We start from the raw sequence: 20901 nt of genomic DNA on the forward strand, positions 1-20901 counted from the left end.
TTTAAAGCCAAGCGCCCTTCGCAGCGGCAGGTCTAGATTGAGTCTAGCTCAGGTATAAAGCTCCTAAGGGTCTGCTCTGCGCCTGGACTCTGTCACGCCATAGTCTCCTAGTTAACCTTTGTTTTATGTCCTGGTATTCCATTACACATGTGTCTTGACGGGGTAGAGGAACAGCAGAGTTGCCAGTCAGGGGAGTGGTTGACATTTTGGTGGTTGTTAAGGTTTAAACAGCTCGCCCGCAGGAGGCAGTAGATAGAAAATGGAGGATCCAACTGAATTTGGGATGACCCAGAAGTCATTTTAGAGCAATTCACATGGCATTCCTCTGCATGCATAAGTGAAAAGACCTTTTGGAAACACTAAAATAGAAAATGCCAATGCTTAACTATACCTGTGAGTGGTATTTACAGTGTCTGTGCAGACCACACGATACATCACTGCTAAATTTCATGATAACATCCTCATCAGGGCCTGCCGCAATGCATCTTCAACATCCCTTACTACTTAAAATATGGAAGACATACTGTACCTTATTTGAGATTAGCATAGACTGAACCATTTGAACTCCTAATCAATGAAAAAAATGAAACGGCAATAATGCATACATTTACGATGATTTCTCTCTCTCAAGCACTCTTATAAACCAGCATATATCAAAAACCTCCACTGCCTTTAATCCATTTAGTGTGAACAGCCACATCAGCTTTTCCTCACTGTATGACTAATGAAAGGGGCCCACAACTCTTGTTGAGTTAGTAAAACAAAACAGAAATTAAAAATGAGCGATGCCGATCTCTGACAGCGTGGCTGGTCCTGCAGTTAGGTCTCACTTCTGTGCGATTTGATCCATCATCGACTCACATTTGCCCAGCTGTCCTCCACCTGAGTCCCCGGAAACCTTTATTTATCTTCCCTCAGCTCCATTGATGAATGGATAGAAACGAGGTAGATGAATTAATAACAGTGTTAGCACAATGATAATGGCGGCAAGAGGTAAAGTGTTATTGATGACTCAATCAAGGACAGCCAACCTCCAGCCAGTGTCCCTGTTTTGTAATTAGTTGCTGGTTTGTAGAATTGCATTTTATCCTCTGCCAAATATGCAGAGTCGTTGACAGGTAATATGTAAAACTCCAGTTTTATTTATTTGCAACAAAGGTCATTTCACTTCGGTGATGCATAAAGCAGACCTCTGTAGTTCTACTGCTTCTGCTTGGTTTTTAATAAAGGAAATAATATTTTTGTTCCTTCCTCTCAGGTTTTTGTCCTCGACATTTTCTCATTTCCTTTGAAAGCCCCGGGAAGCTGGGTATTTGTAGTATGACTTCACTTGGCAAAGACTCACAAGTCCGTGTCTCTACCTCAGCTTTTAAGCACAAAGTGTGTCCACCAGTGTCCTTGGTTCTGCTAGAGCAGGCAGCACAAGTGAAAATGAAATATCTTAATGTTGTCTTCAAATTATATATGAAAAAGGGAGTTGAATTCCGTGAACCTTCATCTGCCCTCTGTATATGATAACATATTATTAGTTGGCATGTAATAAATACATAATGTCAATTGAATATTTTTAATAAATATGCATACATATTGTGTGCACTCATGTTTTAATCAAACATGTGCTTATACTACTGGGTAGACCTATAAAACCTGCGTTACTACTTTAATTCGGATGTTCTTTTATCTACTAATTGACTGAATGCGAGTCTGAATATATTTCAGTCGATTTTGTTTTAATTTCAGGCAATTTAAAGACTAGGTAATCATAAACATATTCTAAAATAAAAATGTGTTTGGGAAAGAAATCTTGTATTTTGTATGAAAGCATAAACAGAGCATAAACCAATCCTTCGCTCCTCAAGTTTGCCTTTCTCTAGTTTGTCTGGGCCTAGAAATTAATGACCCATCAGTCAGGTCGTGTCTACACACCGTTCTGTTGTTTGGACAGGTGTGTGTGTGTGTCTTTCTTCCATGGTGAGCAATGTCATCAGGTTAGAAGGTTAGGGACACCTTAAAGTAAGCCTTATGCTGAACTTTTGGTGGCACCTGGGGTTGTATAGTGTTTTGGCTACGTTACAAGTTCAAAACATGTCACATCATTGATTTGCTGCCATGTGTGGAAAACATTCACCCACGTATGGCTGATTTGCCTATGTGCCGCTATTTCCTTATTTCCCTTTGCATATTGGTTTTTGTGTAATCTCAATCGGGAGACAAAGAATTGCCGCTACTAAGCAATTCAGGAGGAAGAAAGGAAAAGTACTACCAATAATTACAGTATGTGTCACATTCTGAAACTCATATTGTAAGTGTTATTGTTAATTGGGTATGTACATACAATAGTGTGACTCACCACAATCTCTTACCCTTATAAAAAGAAAAATATAACCAGAGATTTTGAAGGGCCGTAGTGTGGTCTTCCCAATAATAATAACGTTTGTAATTCTAGACAGTCTATTTATGTTCTTAGCCCCCAGGAGCACATACCATATAAAAAACAACAAGACTTCTGTAAAAAGCCCCCAAAATGCTCTTGTTTATATTTTTTTAATCCAATTTCCTGATTAGACTTAAGTGCAGCTTTGCTTTTAAAAAAAATTATTCTGTGTTGGCTGTAAAAAGGTTCCTAAGTATTTAAACTCCTCTACTGCTTCAATAGACTGATTACAGTTTTCCTCACTCACTTTGGTACATTTCTTGAATCATCCCTAACATTTGCAAAACAGTAAGTGCATTTCTCAAAACATATTGAACAAGCAGCACAACACAGTGGATTACCTGCAAAAGCCTGTAACTTGCTCAAAATCCTAAATCCTTGTGTCATTGTTTACGAATAAGATAGTCAAAATATAAAGTCATTTTATCATTATAACAGTGTACTCTGTAAGTGTTTTCTGATGTAAACTATGTACTTTTTGATGACAATGATTGAAAATGCACAAGGCTGTACTTTTTCAATATGGCATATCATTTTCAATAGTATAAAGTTATACATTGCATGAGATTGGACAGGATTCACAGTTACATTTTTACTGTTCGTACTGTAATTTGTTAACAGACCATTTCATTGTGATGCAGTAAAGAAAAAAAAATGACTTTTTTACAGCACTGCATAGCACAACAGAAGAAATTACAAAATTACAAATGTAAACATGGGAAACACTCCTTAGGCTGATGTTCCTGTCTGTCAGGTCACAGATTATTATCCACATCACAACAGATATCTTCATCAATTACAGTAAGGAAACAACATTTCGTTCAGCTGTATACTTGAATGCAAAGAATGACAATAAAGTTTGACTATTTTTTTTACTTTGATTTTGACGTGTTCAGCCACTTTGCATGTAGTGACTTGCAATGCAATTAACTTATGCCTAGATGTTTTAGGGTGTAAGACTATTCAACAGAGACTGGTATAATACACTGTGATCTGCATGACATAAACAACTGATAATGTAGGAAACAGCAGATTCAGGAAAGTCTGGTTTTGCCTTTCTCTGATATCAGAGATGCTCACAAGTCTTTGAGCTAGAGTCCGAGTCAAGTCTCAATTCTCTGAGCTAGAGTCCAAGTCAAGTCTCTCGTGGTTATTACGAATGTTGTATCACCTGCTGCGTTCAATCCAGGTTGCTCATAAAACTGCATAGCTATAAGGAATACTGTAACTGTAACCTGTTTTTCATTTACAGAGCACAACCATGTAATGTGCAATGCAATTATTGATGGCTTATTAAATACTGTGAGTCAACACCAACCGCAGGCTCTCAAATCCAGTGTAACATTAACTAAAACTGTGACGTTGCATAATCAACAATAAACCTGTGACCTGTTTTTAATTTATAGAGCACAACCATGTAGCCTAATGTACAGTGTGTCTACAATTAATGACTTATTATAAGCTTATAATCTACTGTATGTCAACAAACCCTGTTGACTCTCAAACCCAGTGTAAAGTTAACTAAATAAAACTGTAAAGTTCCGTGGTCAACAATAAAGCTGTAACCTCTTTTTAACTTACAGAGCACAACCATGTAATGTGCAATGCAATCAATGACAGCTTAAACTACTGTAAGTCAACACATACCCCACTCTCAAACCAGTGTAACGTTATAACTAAATAAAACTGCAAGGTTACATGATCAACAATAAAACACTTTCTAGCCAACGGTAATAATTAACGTGTTGGCAGCCAGCGGGGAAATGATTAAATGATTACGTTAATTGACCACCAAAAGTTTGGCAAGTAAACAAATGCTCATTCATCTTTTCATAACGACAGTCGGAGTTAACCTCCCATAGGTCGTAGCTGAAGCAAGAAGCAAGCTAACATTAGATGGCCAATGCTTTGCTAAAGATGTTCACTAACCTCAGGTTACTAACCTATTTGCATTCAGCGCTTCTTTGTTTGGGTCTTGTTGTATGAAGGTTTAAAGCCAAAGTTTATGATGAATGGCACAGCAGCTGCAGTGTTTGTTGTCATCTCTCACGTGCGGCTGCCCGCAGCAGATGCTACGTGTTACGTAGGCAGGTTATAGGTAACGGAGGGAGGGAATAACAGCACGTTCATCAGAAGTTTCCTAAAATATAAACATTGTTCACGAGTCCCGCACCGCGAGTCTGAGTCGAGTCTGAAGTCTTTTGAGGACGAGTCTCAAGTCGAGTCTCAAGTCGCTGTGTGTGCGACTTAAGTCGCACTTGAGTCCGAGTCTCTAACTCGAGTCCCCATCTCTGTCTGATATTAAGCATGAGTATACTGAGACCCTTTCACCTCAACCATGTTAACTAGGCTAACTGAAATTGTCATCATCGGTTGTGGACATCTAAGATATCATCAAATCGCATTAAAGAATTGCACTAGTAGTTTTTAATATCTTCTAATACGTATATGTGTATCTCACCAAGTACAATTTAATTTTCAGCAAACAATATGTGCTTTCTCATCTCAGTTGTTGCAATGATTCTTGAGGTGCTTTGCATTGACCATTTATGGTTGACTGTGTGTGTAGAGGGCGGGATATGAGGCTGATCTACGTGCACACATTTCCAGGTGGACTGTGATTTTTAAAGGTATTGTGTGCAGGTAGGTGTAATCATGGTTTTATAAGTCAGGATTGTTTTTGTTTTGTTTTTTGCCACATGCCATTTTTGGCTTTTGAGCTTCTATGTGTTAGGGGGCTTTCACACCTACCTAGTTTGGTCTGGACCTTCAGACTTTTCAGTTGGTCCAAACCAAAATTGCAGGTGTGAAACCTCCCACAGACCACAGTCTGGACCAAACAAATGAAATTTGGTCCTAGGAAAAGAGGTAGTCTCAGTCCGGATCAAACTGAATCATGGTTTGGTTTGTTTCTGGTGTGAAACCATTTTTTGCATGGTTTGGACTTTCAGACTATTTACAGGAAGTTTTGCGGTTGACGTATAAAACGGAAACAAACAAATGCACAGAGAAATGCATTGAAATAAGGACACAATTATAAATCTCTGGTGACAGATCATCAACAGACGGCCGCTATAGAAGCACACTGCCACATACGTACATCTTTGGTTTCTCCTGAAACGGAGGTGCAGAAGGATTGCTGCTGTCTTCTCCTCCTTTACTGTTTGCGACGATATAATGTTCACACAAGGATAATTAATTGCAAATTTGAACTAGCCTTCATTATAGTTGGTGCTGCAGGTAGTAATGCCATAATAATAATACAGTGGCAAATATGCATGTGTTCATTTTTTATTCATTCATTCTTGTCAAAGACACCCGCTGAGCTGTTTAATAAACCAATCAATGTCAAGTATAGGGAGACGCAGCCCACATAGATGATGACGCCAGGATGTGTGTCATGTAAAGCCTTTAGTGCGGTCGCAGAACTGCAAAACTAACCGAATGTATCAAAATGTATCAAAACATGAACTTTGGTTCGGACCTTGGTGCGGACTTTCAGGGGTGAAAGCCCCCTTAGTTTATTGATTTTATAAATGAGACCCCCATAACCTTAGTATTACTTTCATTAATTCAAAAGTACTGTCTTCACTCCACTTAGTAACCTCAACAATATGGTGAAAATATGTAGAATGATGAATATGTAGAATGATTAACTGTCTGGTTAAGACCAACTAACATTATACGTGTAGGTCTTGTAATATGTGTTTGGGTGAGTGCGTGTATGTGTACTCAGCCTGGTATTTCCAAATGGTGTATGAATAAGAAGCCAATCTCTTAAGTCATTTTGCATGTTATCGCAACAGATTTTTTACTTTCTGTGTGTCATGTCATGCCATTTATTCATGGCATGTCATTTAACGTGAATATCAGAGAAAAAAAAACAGGTGACGTAGTATAAAGAGTAACAAAGTGCGACTGAGGAGGAGGTTGGGAGGATGGATGGGTCAACACAAATACATGTTGCCTATGGATGTGTTGAAAACACCTACTCCTCTAAGACTTTTGTGTCAGGATGTTGTTTGTGTATGTGCGTGACAGTGTGAGTGGAATGAGAGTGCTTATCTGTTTGTACGGCAGCACTACACTTTATGCTTTATTTAGATACCAGGGTTTTTCCGGTGTGGAGCTGATGACACTGTGGTGTCTTGCCTCCCACGCCTGCCCTACCCTGACTCACAAAAGACCTGCTAACAGATAAGCTGTAGGAGAGCGACAGAGATATTCTTCACTGGCTCCACTTAGCCAGGCTGACACATTTAACCGCAGACAGCAGTTTCGCAGTGGAGAAGAGTGCATTACTGTAAATATCACAAGGTCAATTTTACTGGCAAGGCCACATGAATACAAAGAGTTTTGAGGGGGTTGCTCAGCAGGTCATTTTTCTATAGACTTGGATTTGAATATTGCTGATTTGGTCTTGATCTAACCTCAGTTCTACTCCAGGACTTTGACTTAACTTTTTTCTTCAAAATAATTGTTTCTCAACCAGGTCCACCTTTTCTTTGTTTTTTTCTAGTCTATGGAATGTCTGAAATATTCAGAAAAGGAAAGGCATTATATGGTCAGTTCATCCAAATCACATATCATTTATTTCTTATTTACCCCCAGATGTTTCTAGCTACACAAATAGTTCCAGATTTATGTGCAGAGGTTTTAAAATCTGTCTTCCACTTTGGTGGAGTTGAGTGTAGTTATATTTACGCTGCTTAAATAATTAAGAAAATAACTCAAACATCTGGAAACAATGCCACAATTTCATCCTAACTATTTCTCAATTATGTCATGAGTGTTAGCGAAGAAATATTTTGTTTCTTCTGATTTGGGTGAAGTAACCCTTAAAAATCCATCAGCTGGATTTTGAGGCATGTAGTACAGAGCTTCTGCAGAAAGATCTACCACACAGTTGATCATCACAAAATAGTTATCTCAGTAATCCAAATGCAAGTTTCACACATAGCTGTACAGAGCACAGAGCAAATGACCTGTTAATGTTCTCATTACATAATACGTAAGCTGACCAACATCTTCCAAAACCTCAACATGCTCCTTTAAGTATAGATTTTCAGTGTTTAGAGCATTAGCTAATGGGGATAACTCTAAACTACATCAATTTGCATTCCAATATCAAATCCTCAGCTCATTGTCTGCCAACATCCAAAACAATGGCAAGGACCACCTCCAATAACAGGCTCAGTTTCAGCCAGTGGGAACAGGCAGACTGAAAAACATATCTCCTCCTCCCACTGCTGCTTAATTCCTCCGTACCACACACACACACACACCCTCTGCCTTCTCTTTAGTGGAGTCCGACAGCTCTCAGGGAAGAAGGGATTTTGCTCTGCTCTTTCCAGATGACCTCCTCGAAACTTGGGTCCTGGGCTTAGCACACAGGAGGAACACAAGGGGGAACAGTGTTGCAAATTTGTCACCCAGAGTGTTAAAATTCCCCCAGGAATGTTAATCTGGCCCTGGTCCTCCCAGCACACACACACACACTTCAATAATCCCCAACCCCATCGCCTAAGACGGATTTGGTTGTCCACCACTACTATTTGTATTAAGTAACCATACACTCCTGTCTCAACCCAAAGCTGTGATCTTGCCAAACTAACACCGAAATATAGTGTTTGTTCCAACTGTCTTTAAACCTTAGCGATTAAATTAATTATCATAAAAAAGTGAAAGAAAAAAATGATTCTGGAGAGCTATTTTCTACAGATCATTTAATTACTTCCCCCCATTCACGCTGCTTTTGATGGATAGTAAATCTAATGGAAAGAGTTTCACTGCCAATGAAGAGGGTAACTCCAAAATGAGATAGCAAGCCTGTGGAAAAATATGATAACCCTAACCCTTATAACTTTGAGGTTAAAAAATACAGGTAATAAAAGTAACATCGCTTGGAAGGTTCACAATTCAACCAACTAAAAAGCACCTACAATCACTGTAGCCATTCTAACTTTTTTTACATGATGTTACATGGTGTGAAACTAGATTGTTTTAGGATAAAGACTGTTAATTGGATTTATTGTTCAGTTATTTACCTAATTCAATAATAAGATATTTTGTTCAATCAAATAGCTGGATGTTTACATGTGTTACACACACAATTCTGTTTATCTGTACAAGTACTGTGTGTGTGTGTGTGTGTGTGTGTGTGTGTGTGTGTGTATAAATGGAAGCTCTGTCTGCTTTTGCACTGAGCACTCCTGAAATACAAGATAAATTGTCCTCGGGGCTACTGTTAATTTCTTTCCTATGCTATACTACATGAACATTTTGAAAGTCGAATGGTGTACATCTACAGTGTACGTTTGTGTGTGTGTCAATACATTGACAGTGTGCACGCTTCCCTAGAAAAATTTGCCAATGTTTACTTGTAGAATGATTTCCTCTGGTTTGAATGTAATCTTTTTTTTTTCCCTCCTCCCTGTATCCATTCTCGACATCTCACGGAGCGAGAAACAGGAGGCAACTCGGGGCTTTTTAACTTTTTGACCTTCAGACATGATTGGATCTGTTCTGCTGCCAAGCCAGACAAAAGGCTTCTGAAAGCAAAGAGTCAGCTCATGACTTGGCCTTCATGTAGCCATGGACAGAGGGACGGGTGGAGGGAGGGAGGGAGGGAGAGAGAGAGAGAGAGAGAGAGAGAGAGAGAGAGAGAGAGAGAGAGAGACAGAAAAAGAGAGTGAGATTGCAGAAAAGAGCAATCGTGTCATGCACAACATTTATTTATTCAAACTGTCCATCTGCTGTGTGGCTTAAGCTTGGCTGGCATACGGCACACACACACACACACACACACACACACGCTTTTGTGTTACACATTCACAGACACATTTTCCTAAGTACCAGGGCACCAAAGGTTGGTTGTGTCATAATCCTTTATTTTTCTCAGTAACCAGGTCTTCATGACAGGAGAACCACATTTTGCAAAAAGATAGGTGACAAAAGATTATAGAGCTAATTATAAGCACAAAACAGATGCAAGAGCCATTCCTCCAGTCTGTGTGTGCATGTGTCTTTGTTTAGCTTAAACATATATTTTTGTATATACACTGAAAATTCATATTGCAGCACTAAAATGTTTAAATGTGCAGACATTTGTTAATATACTGGTATACATATCAAGATTACTATTGTAAATCTGACCGGTCGACTATTAGCGACAGCACCGACTAGTGGTTGTTAACTGCTATTCAAAATTCAGGAAAACACAAACACACTGCTGTAAGTATATGACTGAACTTTAAACTCCAATGATTAGAGCCAAAACTGACTTCTGCTCAACTTGAAATACCAAATTGTCAATAATGATTCGTGACTTCAAACTGAATAGACAGCACCTTAAAAGGATGTCAGTAGTCGGGTGGTAGGAAGTCACCCATACCGTCAGTGTTCCTGCCTCTACACGACTAGGGGTAGTGATGATAGAAGACTGTAAAGGAGGCAGCTGTGCAGGCACGGGCCTATAAACAGTTATGACATGGCGACCCGGTACAGTGTTGATGTGTCAATGCTGTTCCTTTGTGTTATCACTCGACCGTTCAGTCACTTTGATGATGATTTGCTTCCTCGTGTGACAGCTCTGTTGTCAAAGCTGGTGTTTGAAAACAGTGAAAGCTACAACATCAGTGATGTGAAAATAATGAGGGATTATGCTTACACGAATGTACAACAATCTGCACTTACATGTACAGACACGAGTGTGTTCCGTCAAGCTTATACAGAGGTGTGATGAAAAACGCACACATGTCATGCACATACATAAAACCATGCCCAGTTTCCAGCCACAGCAGGCAGGTGTTTTCAGTTAAAAAGCTCTGATAATCTCACTCTACAAGCTGACCTGACCAACATCAAATAGCAGACAGACAAAGCTAGCTAGCTGGTAAACATTTAGTAGCTAAAGAGCAAGATATTTTCTTCAAGAGTTGATGGAGACCAAAAAAGAGCAAAATATTGTCAATATGGATTGCAGGTGGCCAGAAACACAACTCCAAATGAGCGATAAAGGCTAATGCTTCATGTCTGCTGGATGCGTAAATAGGAAACCATCCACTGTTTGCCATAGCAATTTTTAAGGTGATACTACGTCAGACGTTGTGTTTACAGCTTGTTACATTGCCATTACATTACTTTCCACCACTGGTGCCACCACCATGTATGAATTTGATTCTGATTTAATCAAAAGTATCAGGTGTTGTTTGATTGAAGGTGGTGGCAGTGTTGGAGGGGAAATTTGGAGATAGTTTTACAAGAAAATACGAGACCTGGCAACGTTGCCCAGCAGTACGGGCTGATATCCCTGATGAAATGTTCTGGACGAGCATGCGGTTATTACCCCGGGGGATGTTATTGTACAAAACCAAAGACGGGTAATGAAATGATGTATGGTCTTTTACTGAGTAGGCGGGAGGTGTGTGTACTTGTATGTCTGTTAGTGCGCACGCGTGTGTGTGTGTGTTAAATGAGGAACCAGGCAGCACCATCTGCCTGACAGTGGCTACAAAAGATGATGAGATTGTGTCCGAGAGGAAATCTTCTTGTGTTTGCCCTGCATGCCCCCGCTGCTCCACCTTTAACACGCACACACACTCACATGAAAACACACAAAGTGGCTCTTTGACTCCTTACCTTTTAGCTCTCTGAGGGGGAGGCAACGTAGAAGGGAATACACGAGAAAGCAATTTGTTAGGAGTCGACCATGTCACCTTATTGCTTAGTTTCTTTTTGTTTTTCAGGCAGCTCTTGCCAGCAAAGGATGAAAGAGAGAGGGTGGGGGGGTTAGGTAGTGAGAGAAAGAGCATTGGCAAGCACTGTCACAGGAGGAGGGGGTGTGACTCTGAGGGTGGACAGACTTACAGCTTGTCCTCCAGTTCCTGGACCAAGTGACTCTTTGTTTGACACCTCGGCTGAAAGCGGAGCTCCGCCAGGCACGTCCGCTGCTGGCTGACAAACTGTGTATCCTGTCTCTGTCTGCCCACCTCTCCCTCTTCCACAGCCAACGGTGAGGGTGAAGAACAAATGAGAGAGTGGGGAAGACAGAGGGGTACGGAGAGGGAGAGTGACAGAGCCAAAGAGGGAGAGAGAGAAACATTGGGGAAGGAATGTATCAAGTTTGCCTACTCTTGCCAAGAGACCCAAAGGAGACTTGCATTATTGGCATTTTTCATCTCCAGATCATCTACCCGACTAACCCACTATCCAGGTTGCCAGATGCTTCCTTGGAGATCTCCGGTTTCACTTAGAAAGAGGCCTTTGTCCCTGCACTGGAGATCTGTGGCACGCTCATCTGGGCATAACCCAGACCAAAGCCATGTACAGGATGGAGTAACTGTCCCGAGCTAAGTGTACACAGTAACATTATAGTGTTGAGGAGTTCACTTCTTGACATTTATTTAGATGTATTACAGCTCCAGTGACATGGCCATGAAAGAAGTCACGTCACACCTTTTTACTAAAAGCTGCCACTCACATAATTGCAGAAGATGGAAATGGATGAGAGGGCAAAAGAGAAAGAAAGAGAGAAAAGGGACAGATGGCATGTTACGTGTCATGGAGGCCTTAGCAGATGTTTACTTCTGGGGAAGGAGAAAACGTGACCAGTCATCTTGAGGCTCTGTTGTGTGGGGCCAATGGGAGTGAGAATAAATTGTTAACATATATTAGCATAGCTTCCACTATTGCATGTCAGCCCTACTTTACTAATTATTTGCAGCTCTTTTCAGCTCAATTTCAATTCTCAAAGGGCATATTTCAAAATCTGTTCCCTTTTGTAAACAAAGGTACATCTTTATAAAACAATCTTGGCAATCCCATACTTTTCATGTGGCCATTCTGTAAGGCAGAGGGGAAGAGCGGAAGTGTTGTTTTTTTTTCCAAGGGGCAGAAAGTCAACCGTGACAAATAGAGCATATCTTTTCTGCATCATTACATCTGTACTTCAGGTCTGCTTCACAGATTTATGTACAGGACAAGCTTGTTGTAGCTCTCTTTTCTTTCCACTTGTTATTGGCTTCTGCTTCATGCACTTTAACATGTGATTCGGTGAAATTTCAGGCTTTTTACTTGCTCAGATGTGTCAAAGTTGGATCGCAACCCTGACCTACTGAAGCTTTTGTTTTTAGCAAGGAAAGACATTGAAATCTGCATCAGTTTTGATAATGTGTTTACAGTACTGTTTGTCTAATTTGTGCTAATAGTATAGTGTATTATCTCTCTATTTTTTTTCTGTAAATGGTCAGATTTTGGTAAAGGTGCATGGGATTTGTGCAGAACAGCTACCTTTAAATTCTCAATACACAAAAAACCCTGGATCTATACAGTGCCTTGCGAAAGTATTCGGCCCCCTTGAACTTTTTTCTTTTGCCACATTTCAGGCTTCAAACATAGAATAATTTTGCACGCCCAATTTTTCAGTTTTTTATTTGTTAAAAAGGTTTGAAATATCCAATAAATTTTGTTCCACTTCATAATTGTGTCCCACTTGTTGTTGATTCTTCACAAAAAATTAAAGTTTTATATCTTTATGTTTGAAGCCTGAAATGTGGCAAAAGGTCGAAAAGTTCAAGGGGGCCGAATACTTTCGCAAGGCACTGTATCTCATCGGGGACTCCTGTTTTAACCGCTATTTTTGTTGCTGGTTTCCCTGGAAACTTTGCATCTGTTCTCTTTACCCCTCCACTGTGCTTTCCTACTCTTTGTTATTTTGCCTATAGTAGATCTTGGGCAAAGTTGATCTGTCTCTCATAACACAAATCAACCATTTGATTCAAAAGCAAAGACTGTGTCCGTGTCCAGAAAGCAGAGGAAGAACATCAGTCAGAACAGTCAAGAGGTTTAAACCTAATCCAATATCGTTAGGACGCATTACAGCATCTTGTTTCCAAATCCAAATTAAGTCACGGTACTGTATGTACTTTATTTAATTGGCAAAGGTTGTCCAACAAAAGAGCTCTTTGAAAAGAAAATCTAATCTGGATATGAGAGTCTGGTCAGGAGTTTGAAATGGGAGTGCATGTGTGTGCACTGGTGACGGTGAATGAGCATTTTGTATATTTTGTATTCTGCAACAGGGTGTGTGAGGAAGGGACAAAATGTCCATACCCATGTGATAGAATGTGTAGCGCAAATTTCATCCTCGGTGAAAAGTGAAGCCAAAATTTGTTCCCACCAGGACTTCAACTTTAGACTCACTGCTAGCTTTCACTTCCAGTGACCACCCCAGACAGATACAATGCATTAGGAACATTCCCCTGCAGTAACAGCACTGGGGCATGAGTGCATGATCACCATGATGACACACTGTCATCATCTCACAGGTGTGAGAGCTATGGCCAACTTGAGCAATGACTCCAAGGGATTTCCCAAAGTTATTTCTGCTAAGGAAATAAACGAACATTTTCATTTTGCTGTTCAGAGAGATAGCGGCAAAATAACAGAGCCCAGTGAGTCACGGGGTGAAACCCACATACAGACATAACAAACGTACCCACACGGACACAGTCAAGGCCAAGCCATGACTACCCGTCCAAGCAGTAACGGATTAAATATCTTTCTCTGCCCATTATTTACATACAATTTAAAAAATGAAGACATATACTGACGTTAAAACACGTACCAACAGGTAATTAAGTTTTTAACTAATTGTTATGCAGGTAATTATTGTAATCAGGTTCTCTGTTCAAGTTTTACTCATGGACCTTGAAAGCAAGGAGGACTATGTCAAAAAAAAAGTATGCAAAGTAATAATTAGAGGTAGATTTTAGTTGGATAAATACATTTTCTATTTATAAGTTTCAAGCAGTATCAGTACAAACTAGCCTGTCAATAACCTCACAACTTAAAAAACATTTGTCAGAAAGTGAAAACACACCATTCCATTTGAACTAAGTTAACAAGCAACCAATACATCTAATATTACAGAAACAAAAGCTGTGACATTAGCTCAAGCATAGCTCTAACAGCATACAATACTGACTTGTTTTTAATTAGCTCTGCCAATGCCATGTGTTCTGTTTCCATTTTCTGTGCACACATTTTCTGTTTTGCTAAATCCACAAAGGACAACTTATGTTATGAATCATGTGGAAACCATGTGTGTTTTTTGAGCATTATTGTCATTATAAAGAAGTCTGAGTCAAGCCTGAAGTCAATAAAAGACGAGTTTGAAGTCAAGTGTGAAGTCTGCTGGGTAAGTTGCCAGCTCAACTGTACATCTCAGGATAAAATATCAAACAAATATCCCATATTTGTATGAACATGGTATGTCTGGCTTTATGATATATTTAGTTAATTCTATATTTATTGCATTGTGATACACTGCTGTAACATACATCCAAGTATGTTATGTAAATTAATGTATATGCATTGTTCAATTTTTAAAGTCTATTCGCAGTGAAAAGTCTATTCACTACAGTGCTCCTACTGTCTACATTCTCTTAATATCTGTGTACAGCAGGCAGCAGTTCAAGAACCATTCTCTACAGTATGTTACGCATTAAAAAGTAAAAATACAGATATTTTTCATTCATTATTGGATTTATGTGCACAATTACGGTAATGCCGACATCAGTTCTCAAATCCGTCCATGTCGAAACAAGCAATTCTTTACCATACAGCATGATGGTTACAATCAGTGTGGTGGGGAAGCTTGTATTTATCCGTGGTCAATGATTTCAAATGTGGTAAAGGAGAAGTCAATTAAGTACGGGTCACTATGTTGCTGCTATCATTACAGGATAATGAACATGCTAATGGATGTGGAGTGACGAGAGAGATGGTGAGATGGATTAAAATGGAAACAGGCGGCAGTAGCTCAGTCCATGGAGACTTGGCTAGGGAACTGGAGGGTGGCCGGTTTGAGACCAGCATGGACCAGTTTTAAGGAGTATGGACTGATATGTGCCAGTTCTCCCCCTGGGCACTGCCGAAGATGCCCTTGAGCAAGGCCCTGAACTCCTAACTGCACCCTTGGCGCTGCACAGTGGCTGCCCACTGCTCCTAATAAGGATGGGTCAAATGCAGAGAATGAATTTCGCATGCATTTTTCAAATTATTCTTGTCAAGCTTGACACTAGGTCCCATTTCTGTAGGTAGTAAATGGTCATTCAAATGTGATCCTCTGATATGAAGGCCTAATTCAAACAAACAGAAGCATTACTTGTGCAAAAAGTACCTAAACCTTTGCATGGATTAAACCAAAGTGGTTGAGGCAATGTGTGGTACAGAGAAGCAGAGCAGCCGTTTATTTATACAAATGTTAACAGATTATTAGTTTAACCAGCACATTTGTGCCACGCCAGTACCACAATGGTCTGGGCAAGTGAGTCAGTGACCCACAGACGTAACTCTACTGTAAATTACGCCACAGGCCACTGACATCATTCTGTGGTGATGAGCTCAACCTCAACCATCCGTATATGGCCACATGAAATGGGTGGGCTTTATAAGAAAATAAGACAAGAAACTGGTTTAGAGCAGTTGCTTGGATTTGTCTGAGGTAAAGTAACAGGTACTTGTTTTAGACAGTTCTAGATAATGCAACAATGGCAGGTTAGTTTGTCTGGTGCCAGTGTTGCAGAATTCCACATAAAGGTGATAAACAAAACATCTGAGGTGATTTATTGTAGTGAAATAAGTACAATGCAAGATAATTGAAAAAATATAATTCCGAGTTATATACCGACATGTTTTAGCTGCAAATCATTCTTTGTCTTTCAGTCGTTTACTGTGGGTTTGTTTGTATGCCTCCCATGCTTGTATTTAAATTAGAATTTTAACGTTAATGAGAATTATTTATCATCTTTCCTCTGTTGTCTATCTTCTTCCTCCAATCCTCCCTCTCACTTAATCCCTCCACTTCCACCCCATCACTCGCAATCACTCTCTATGTTTCTCCCTCGTTCTGTCTGTGCATCCTGCCATCGCTCCAGATCCAATGTGGTGGAACAGCGGCTGACGTCGGCTCTTCTTCTTCTCTGTATTGCAGCGGGCCCTAATTGCTGGTCTCTCCCGCAAACACACAGAACTGCTTTATCTCTAGCTGGCCACACCACGCTTCAACAGACAGCCCAGCAGCAGCAGAGGCAACTGCTGCCTCCACAGTTTAACACCCCCTCACCACCCTCTGCATCCACCACAACCACCTTAAAAGGCGCCAATTAAACCATAAGGAAGGGAGGAAGCAGGAGCGAGGCAGGAGGGGAAGAAAAAATGAGACCGAGAAAGACAGAGGGTCTATCAAAGAGAGTGAGAGGATGAGCTTGAGATGAATAGGAAATTAAGAATTGTTTTGCCATGCAGGGAAAAAGCCACAGGGATGCAAAATATATGGAAAGGGAATAAACAGCATGAAATTTCTTGCTATTGCAGAAGACAGATCCACCCTGTAGCACCAGACGAAGTATGACGCTACAGACAGAAGAAAGGAAGGAAAGAAAGGAAACGGAGAAGAGATATTGAGGCAGTGATTTACACTCCTTTTCGTCTTAGTGTCCATGGATCCTGAGGGTAAAGGAAATGGCAGAAGGCACAGGGAGATAAGAGCCTTTGTTCTATGGAGGTGTAGAGATCGTTACATTCCACCAGATAGCCTTACACTCCTGTCTATCTTGGCCGACTGGAAATGAACGAGAGTATAAGGAACTGTCTGAGAAGGCCAGACTGAATATTATTATGGTTGTGAAAACATATTTTAATAGTTACCATGGGAAATGGTCTTTGTATAATGAAAGCATTATCATTAGTAGTAAAACATTTATAAAATACAATTTTTCAATCTGTGGTTCTTAAAGGAATAGTGATGAATAATATATATGCTTACACGTTTTCTAACTGAAAATTAGATGAGAAGATCAACACTTATCTTGTGTTTGTCTCTTAGGACCCATCCACACTACTGCGTTTTCGTTTTAAATTAGAGACCTTTTGCTACGTATGCACCTCCTGTCCAGACTAAAACGATGAAAACGAAGACCTAAAACAGAGAAGTTTGGAAACGCTGTAAGAAATTACGTCAGAACCTCTAATTCTCCCTAATTAACACGTTACATCTTGTTTGTCTAAATTACAGTAAAAATTGAAATGTAAAAACAATTATTTGTGGTTTTACAAGGGGGTTAAGTGCAGCATGCACCCTGGCAACCTCATAGTGAGGACATGAAGTCGCTGCACCTTAGTACAAACCCCCCTCTAAATTAAAAAGCTTATAGCTTTCAATTTCTTAATATAAACACTTTATGATATTGCTTGTTAATTAGTGAGCTTTAGAGGTGCTGCTAGGCAGATTTTGTTCCCTTTGGACAGAGACAGGCTAACTGTTAACCTTGTTTTGAGCCTTTATGCTAAGCTAAAAATATAAGGCCACAGCTGCCACACAGTGGCACTTCAAAAATATTCAATTACAGTCTAGAAACAACCCACAACCCTGACCAGTGCATAAGTTGCCAGACATGCACTGATTCACAACAGCAACACAATCATTCATTTCCACAACTCTTGAAACAGGGAGTGACTGATGAAGCCATTCCCCTATGAGCAGACAGAGGGCTCTATGTATCACCAGTCATGCCACACAATTCATTCTTGGCCTGTAGCTACCTGGAGGGCTGTGATACATGATAATACCTTCTGTTTTGTTTGTCATAAATTTAGGCTCCAAGGCAATACAGAAATCGGCGTCCGACAACTATGCTACCTATTTACCCAAGGCGGCCAAGCGTTGAGCCATCTGTGCTCGCTAGTTCATATATTCACCAACGCACCCCAAGGTGTTATACATCAGATATAACAGGCTGAGGGCAGGGCTGGGCGTCGGCCATTATGCAGTCGGAGTGGTGGAAAATGACACAGAATGTCTCATTCTGCCCCTCTCTGCAGCCATGCCAAAAGGTTCTTCTGGCATCGAGGCATCTCATTCCATGTAACGGCTTAATGGTTTTACATGGGCAACAAGTCAAGCTGAAAACACTGAGCCATGAACTGCCTCATCTAGGAAAATTACCACTAATAGGATACAGTAAGTAGGCTGTGATATGCCACACATCAGTGAATTGATGATTTATTTTTACATGTGCAACAGTTTTGAGAAAAGCGTTTCCCACACTGGCAGCCTCATATTGTGACACTTTGGTGTGAGAAAAAGAAAATGGTTAAGGGAAGGAAAGGGGAGGGGCAGGGAATAAGAAAATGATGGAGTGATTTCAGGGAAATGAATTGGCTCTGGCTGGCTGTGTACAGAGAAAGGTGAGGATTCAGAGGCCACCCCTGGGGCCTTTTCCACTGTGTGTGTGTTGGAAGGTGGGGTGGGAGCTTGGGGGGTTGTGTTGGGGTTAAGGTTAGAAGGCAAGATAAGATAAGAATGACAGTAGAGGGTGGGGTCATTTAATTGTGTTTATCCAGAGCTTTGGTGCTGTTGTGAGTGCGTGCGTGTGTTCTGAGGGAAAGCATCTCTGTGGGTCAACATGGCCAGGGAGTCATCTCAACTCAGCTTGACACGAGGGAGATGGATCACTGTAGAGAAGGGCAGAGGATCAACACACACAGGACGTTCAGCGGTGTTTGTTAGCATCCTGTCCCGCTTTCCTTCAATACCATATGTCAGGGGGGAAAGACAGACGAGATTCACCCCCTAACTAAACACAAAATCACCCCCTTGTGTATTTTTCACTCCACAGATCCAGCTATTCATTTAGGCAATATGGGATCACTCAAGGCATTGACAAGCTAAAACACCATCCCCAGTTCCGTTAATAGCAAAAAACACCCTGCTAATGGACAGAATGGTTTATTACCACTTCAATCATTCCTGACATGTGTATAGCTAGTCGTTGTGTTAGCCCCTGTTACACAGAGGCCATTAAAGTAGCCCTCCTCCAGGCTGGAGGTGGGCAGGTAAAATGGTCCCCTCTAATGCAACTCATACATAACCTGGAAGCTGTTAGGAGGTCACCACCCTTAGGCATAGATGAATGATAATGCCTTCTATTGGCCCAGTTAAGTGTTCCTGTCTTATCACTTATCTGGTGTTGATTTTGATACTGCTGAAGTGCAATTTAGACAGTAAACTCCCTAGACACAACTATAGTGTCTTTTTATGCTGCTGTCATTCCTGTGCTCTTAACCCTTGACTGAGTGTCTGTTTAGAAAAAAAAGAAAAATGAATAGAGAGAGATTTTTTTGTTCCCGGGGTCAATGTGAGGCAAGCAAAGGCTAACCCTGAGAAACACCACATACATCACCTTGCGCCTTCACAGTAGACACACAAACACACAAAGATCAATGATGTGCCAGTAACTGGTAATGGGAAGTATGATGACGAGCTAAGACAGGAGATGAGAGATCAAGATATCATCAGCGGAGAGAGAACAACATCATGTTTTTTATTCCTTCCATGCCCCCTCACACCAGCTATGCGCGCACACACAACACACACAAAAGTGATAATGACAGACAAGGCTCATCAGCTGACTCACATTATAAAGTTTGTTATGCTCAGCTTTGACCCAGTATGTATTTTGCAGCATAGTATTACAGCTTACCAGGCTTCTCAGCAATAGTCTTGTTTATTTACAATATGTATTGTAACATCTCAAATATAAAATCAAATGACTGAAGGTGCTCCATGTATGCCCTTCCCAGAGGTACATGTATCATTACAAGAGTAGAAAGACGTCAGCAAAACTGGTACAATACACTCATGGGCATAAAGTATGCACAGGTGGTTAAGTCTAGATAACAATTGGAACAAAAAAAGAATGACTACCAACCACTATATAGAGCATACTGTTGAAAAGGAAGGAGTGGTCTGTAACTAACCAAACCAGAAACATTGTTATCCAAAAATATCAAGTGTCTCATGAAAGGAAATGACCAGGCTTATGACTCACGTATGGCATGTTATTTCTCTATGGGCTTTTATTCAAGAAAAGAAAAGAAAATACATCCATTGTTCACCACCTCAACAGATCACAGGAATAATCCATGCATCTGGTACTCTGATATAAGTATCTTCTATTCAGTGCTGGGCAGTAGCGTCGCTACAAGTAGCGTCGTTACTAGTTTAACTACATTTCTCAGTAGCTTGGTGGTAGCGTCGCTATTTTCTGAATCCAATAGCTTTTCAGTAACAAAGCTCTTTTATTGACCGAGTAGCACGGTAGCTTCCAAACATGCTACATTTTCCTAAGCATTTTCTGAAGGATCAGTAAATAACGCCACCACCACACATGGACCTGTATGTGTAGCTGCAAGCAGAAGCGCTTCCGTGTGACGGTGGCATCACATACCGATCCTTGAGCTGATGTCTGCGACTTTGCTGCAGGAGAATAAAGATACGCGATTGAGTTTACTTTCTATTGTGATAGTTATTCTAACACCTCTGGTGAGAAGGACCAGGGTCCAGCCTGGATACCTCTTCCTCTAGTGAGGAGGAAACTTTGATATGCAGTGGCAGAAACTTG

This window comes from Micropterus salmoides, unplaced genomic scaffold (assembly GCF_014851395.1).
Source record: "Micropterus salmoides isolate LMB-PRFRI ecotype aquatic unplaced genomic scaffold, ASM1485139v1 Ms_hic_scaffold_13, whole genome shotgun sequence".
In the NCBI taxonomy this organism is placed as follows: Eukaryota; Metazoa; Chordata; class Actinopteri; order Centrarchiformes; family Centrarchidae; genus Micropterus; species Micropterus salmoides.